The sequence below is a fragment of the Nicotiana tomentosiformis genome, chromosome 5, assembly GCF_000390325.3.
Source record: "Nicotiana tomentosiformis chromosome 5, ASM39032v3, whole genome shotgun sequence".
NCBI lineage: Eukaryota > Viridiplantae > Streptophyta > Magnoliopsida > Solanales > Solanaceae > Nicotiana > Nicotiana tomentosiformis.
In genome coordinates, this window is record NC_090816.1 from 37,876,603 (window position 1) to 37,882,874 (window position 6,272).

The following is a 6,272-nucleotide window of genomic DNA, read 5'->3' on the forward strand; positions in this document are numbered from 1 at the left end:
ACGCATTCGAAGAAGTTTGAAGGTTGGAAAGTTGAAAGAAAAGTTTTGGCTGTCGATTCATAATTTTGATGTTGTTTGACATAATTTGAGGCTTCGACTAAGTCCGTATTGTTTTGGGATGTATTGGAACATTTAGATGGGGTCCCGGGGGCCTCGCGTTTGAAAACGGGTTGGAATTCGGCTTTGAGGATATGTTGTTGCTGCTGAAGACTGGTGTAATCGTACCTGCAGAGGGAGTGGTCCCAGGTGTGGTCATACAGATGCGTAGGGGTCATCACAACGATTTTTGTGAAGGAGGTCTGGGGGTGAGGGAGCGAGGAAAATTTCGGACTTGCAAAGTCGCAGATGTGGAGAAGAGATCGCAGAAGCGAACGTTGGCCAAGAAGGTCTGGGCCGCAAGAGCGGAGTTGGTCACGCAGGTGTGTCAGCGCAAAAGCACTTATGGTCCGCAAAAGCGGAGGTGCACATGCGCTCCTTGGGGCACAAAAGCGATGGTTGCTGACTTGATCTGGAGCCGCACCTGCGATGGCTTTTTCGCAGGTGCGGAGCCGTAGAAGCGGCTAGTTGACCGCTATTGCGAAGGTTGCTGGGCAATGGGGTGCTTTTAATCCGAAGACTTATCCCATTTCTCTCACATTTTCATTTGGTTGGGTGATTTTTAGAGCTCTTGGAGGGAAGGTTTTCATCATCCATGTCAAGGTAAGTAATTCCCGCATATTGTGAGTTAAATACATGGTTTATATATGGATTTAAATATAAAAATTAGTAGAAATTTGGGATTTTGATAGAAAACCTAGAATTTGATATTTTTTTGATTTCTACCACGAAATTGGACGTGAAATTTGGGATAAATCATATATTTGAGTTAGTAACTTTACGCGTAATGTGAATCTTCAAGAATTTTCGAAATCCGGGCATATGGGCCTGAGGGTTTGACTTTGTTGACTTTTTGAGCGGAGTTGAGAATCTTTATAAATTGTTAAATTATATGATTGGAGTATATTTTTATGGAGTTGTTCATTGTTTGACTAATTTCGGAACGCTTGGCTTTGAGTTGAGGTGTTAGAAAGGCGTTGGAGGCGGTTATGGAACTTCAGAGCGAGGTAAGTCTCTTGTCTAACCTTGTGAGGGGAAAACTACCTACTAGGCGATTTAATTGTTATGTGCTACTAGTTGTAGGAGCTACATACGCACGAGATGATGAGAATCCATACGTAGCTAGAGCATATTTATGTCCGGATAGACTTAGGTGTTACAACCCATGTTTTCGTACGTATGAGTCGTCATAAGTCAATTGATGTAAGCTCAGAAGTGAAATCATATTTGAAAAGTTTGCAAATTAAGTTAATCATATTACCTCGGAGGTTACAAATATTAAAGATCATTAACAACAAGTACAAAGATGGTTGGAAGTTTCACAAGCTAAAGGAATTGAAAACAAATAATGTTTCGTCGAAAGTCGACAAATTGGGAATGTTATAACATGTACTTTTGGAGTGAGACCAGGGTGTTTAAATTGATAAGTAGGTTATGTTATGATTTATATTAGTCATATTACATCCGTGTGTTATGTTTTTAAGTCAAGCGAGTTGTGGAACAAAAGTCGATGAAAGTCATCACAAGTTACATTCATAAGTTTTACTGAAACTTTGGGTCAAATGTAACTGCAATTTTCTCCCAATATACTTAGAGTTATGGTGTGTTCCACCTATCAAATTAAAGCTCTATGAGTCTAGTTTCCAACGCATTAAACCATTTGTCAATACGACATCGGAGTAGAGAGATATGTGCATATTTGCGATACTGCGCAAGCTGCTAGGTGACAAGTAGGTGTGTCACCTACTTGCTTAAATGAAAGCCCAAAAATGGGCCATTTCGGGTCGTCCAAAGAGGCCTTTTAAGGGCCTATTTTCTTCATATATTAGACTTAAAATAGAGCATAATAATCAGACATAAGCTCTGCAAACAAATCCTCCCAAAAATTTCCCACAAACCCTAATTGATTTTCTCTCCCTTTCAAGTTCTAATTGGAGGTAAAACCTAGAGTTTGAAGAACCAAGATAGGAGCTGAGTTATCCAACAAATAAGGTGAGTTTACTGCTCTCTTTCATCCATTTTTTCTGCTGTAAATTCATGGTAAGTCGTTCTATACTTGTAAGAACTCACGGGACGGTGATCGGAAGCCGTGAGTTCGAGTTATTCACTTGTAGCGGACTGTTTTGTGGACTGTTTTGTTGTGCTGTTGGGCAGCATCTTTTACTACTGTTTTGTGAGAGTTTTGGAGGAGGAAGGGTGTGGAGAAACACCACATAAATGCAGGATGTTGGGCTGGTCGTTCATCGTAACAATTTCGGGTTGTTGACACTACTACGGTGGTCGTTTTGTGTACGAAGCGATTGGGGTGTGTTGGGCTGTTTTGTAGTATTTGTGGTGTGCATAAGGTTGGAAACTAATGTATATATGTTGTTATTGTTGTTTTTGGTGTTGTGGTGTTATCTTGAATTTGGAGGAAGTAAGGATTATAGGGGAGATGCTGTCCGTTTTAATACAAAATAAGCTTGTCGTTCGTTGTGCGTTAGTTGTACCTTTCGTAACTTAATGATAGTATTATTATCGTTGTTGTAGATTAAGGTGAGAAGAGGTGAGTTCAAGTTGGTGATTGGAAATATTGTGATAAGGTATGTTAAGGCTAAGCCTTCCTTCATTTTGGCATGATCTCGTAGCTACATGTGTTAGTAATGAGACAAAAAGAGAAGTTCATATTCATGAATTTATTCACACTATTCTAGTCTCATAAGTTACAATATTATTCCTTATCGAGACTCTATATTCAATTTTAGTATTGTCTTCTTCCAGTCAAGAGAGCAGCAAGCCTATATATACAGTATTACAGTATTTTCATTACCATCGAGCTATAATCGATGGGCAGGCCCCTATTGGGCAACCTCTGATCAGATGGTAAGTATATACCGAGCCTACTGTGGCCGAGCGCCTATGAGCGAGCCCAGAATGGCCGAGATACAGAGCCTAGTATGGCCGAGCGCCTATGAGCGAGCCTACTACGGCAGGGCAGTTACACATACCGAGCCTTATAGGGCCGGACAACTTTTTTACATACTATATGGAGAGAGTTGAGTCAGTATCAGCAGGTAAGCATATATTCAGATTATTTTTGACTCCCAGTTACATTTCGTTATTATATCATCAATTCAGTTTCAGCTTTCAGTTATTTTGTTGCCTTACATACTCAGTACATTATTTGTACTGACGTCCCTTTGTTGGGGACGCTGCATTTCATGCCTGCAGGTCCTGATAGACAGCTGGATAGACCTTCCCAGTAGACAGAGCCAAATATCAGCTTGGTTGGTAAGCTCCACTTCCCCGGAGTTACCAGGTCTAGACCTTGGAGTCTGTTATATATATACAGGTTTGATGGGTAGGTCGAGGCCCTGTCCCGACCATGATACAGTTCAACTATCTCTAGAGGCTTGTAGACAAGTCCTGTATAGTTTGTATAACAGTAGATGTTCACGGCGGCCTCCTCAGTCTGTACATTTATATATATATATGAGTTTTTGGGTATGTTTACCCCTTAGATGAGACAGACGATATTTTTAGATGATTCAGAATATGGTCTCATCGGCGTAGGTTGAGGGTTATTCCTCTAGAGTTCACAGTTACAGAGTGGTACGCTCGGGCCGAGTATGGTACCGGGTGCCGGCCACGTCCCTTCAGGTTTGGGGCGTGACAAACTTGGTATCAGAGCAGTTCTATCCTAGGGAGTCTACAAGCCGTGTCTAGTAGAGTCTTGTTTATGGGTGTGTTGTGCACCACACTTATAAGCAGGAGGCTACAAGGCATTTAGGAGTCTGCTACCCTTCATTCAAATCCAAATCGTGCTATAGAGCTGAGTCATAAGAGTTCGAGCCAAAGCTTATGTTTGCTAATGATATAGCGATGCTTTCAATTAGAAAAATTATAACTAGTTAAAGGGCTAATACAACAGCATATAAAAGCATTAGTAGAGAGAGAATTTTTGATTACGTGGCCCTGTTTGAGACCCTATTAGATCGTGCTTACCATATGTGCAAATTTCCCATTTACCCTAAGACGGGAATATCCAACATACCCCGTGAATAACAGGCCATGGGAGTATCAAAAGGTAAAAGTATAAGATTCAACAGGTAACAGAAGCAAGGTGAAGAAGGGTACGAGGTACCTAGTTAATGAAGATTGTCCGAATTTCCACGTCAGGCAGAGAATTAAAAGGATTCTAAGTTACCTTCAACAGAAATAGAGGTATGTACAATTAGTCACACCCATCTCAGTTATGCCCTATGGGAGCTAACATATATATTTAAAAGAAAGAATTGAGTCCACCTCACAGACAAAGGCTTGAATTGTTAGAAGATTATATTATGGATGTTCTATGGCGTCCACAAAAGGTTAAAGTAATAATACCCCGAGCAACAGATCGGAAGATAGCTTAAGCCTACTTAAAGGCTGGGAGAGAAGAGGAAACTAACGAGTTACATCAGGTAAGTGAATTAGGAGTCTGAACATTGCAAAATCACTCTTAACATTAGAGGTACAAGAAAGATAGTACAACAGCCATATTCTATAATGGCTCTACAATAAATCTAGAAAAATAAAAGTACCAGTCTCATAAGGAGTAAGTATGAAGCTCCCACCGGATTGTGTACGCACTAGAGGTGCAAGTTTATAGTAGAGCTTCAAGAAGTGGAAGTGAATTCTACCTATGTGGAAGGGAGGTTATTAAAGAGACAGAAGATACAATGCGAGATTAAAAGCTAAGTAAGGTAAAGGTTAAGAAGGTACGAAATGCTCAAATGTAGAAGGTTGTGAATAGTCCATACATCAGATAGCGGGCTGGAAGCGCCATGATTCAGTACCCACAAATGATAGTGGTGTTGTCAGGGACATATCTTCTAGCCTATAGTTTCCAAGTACCGAGAGGTCTAGTTAAGAGAGTAAAGAAGAGTTAGAGACAATTTGATGTCCCGCTTGAAGTTCCTGAATAACATAAGGAAATGTATGGTGCTAGAAAGTTAAAGGAAGGTTGTGAGTACTATAAATAAATATGTGTAGGTCACAAGATAAAGTAAGGTAGAGAAACATGGTTTTAGGCGGACATGAGTAAGGATAAGCAGAGGTGATTGAGAAGCTGACGAGAATAGGTAAGGCCTCAGAATTAAGCCCATCAAAACAAGAGAACTGATGGTTTCCGTAAGTTATAAAAAAAATAACTCAGTATAGCCTGAACGAACTCAGAGGAGTCTAAGACTATGAGAAATTTGAAGAGATAAAATGTTGCCCTGGTAGTAGAATAATGGTGTAATTGTGATATATAAGAGGATAACGTTAAGGCTATTGATTGGTTAATGATTCAAAGAGGAGGGAAACTCATGAATTGCATGAGATTAGAATACCCCTTATAAGATGAATCACGTTGGGATGCGATGAAATACACTTATTGAAGTATAGTATCATCCCTAGATGGATCAAGAAAATAACTTCAGATGTTTCCTAATGAGACGTGATCCCTAAGGACAATGTATTATGTAAGAGGTTTCAAGTTATCAATGGTAGATTATAGATCCACATTAAGGTGAATCAACAATAGGCAGATACAAGTTCCAAAGTATGAGATGATATCAGGCCTTCATTTTTAAGATGAACAGTAATGAGGAAGAACTAAAGGACTTAGATTTATACATATAGGATAAGAAGCGAGAGGTAACATGGAGTTGGGTAGCAAACCTCGGCAATAATAAACGGAAGCAAGTGTGATAGTGTAGTATGACCTACCTAGATGTAGTAAATCAATAAGGATATATTTACAAGGCTACGAAACAAGATATCGCAACAGTCGTAAGTTTGACAAATTACCGAGCGAAGAACTTTACTACACCTATATACACTGGGAGGAACAACTTGTCATAGTTCTATATATGTTCCCAAAGTGAGGCCTAGAGATTGGCTAAAAGCTGGAGGAAAAGGAACAGAAGAGTCGCATAGGCACACATATAAGGATAAAGTCGTACAAGATGAATGACAGAAGGTCGCAATAATTACGAGGTTGGAAGGATTCAGACCAAAAGTCATGGTGTCAGAAGAGGCCTAAAGGGGGGAATGCCCTGGCCTATGGATTTATTCATAGAACAATTGCCTAGATGGAAAGGCCAGAAATAAAGTATTTATGAGAGCAATAGGTTATGAGACTGATAAGTGCACCAGTCAACATTCGAGGA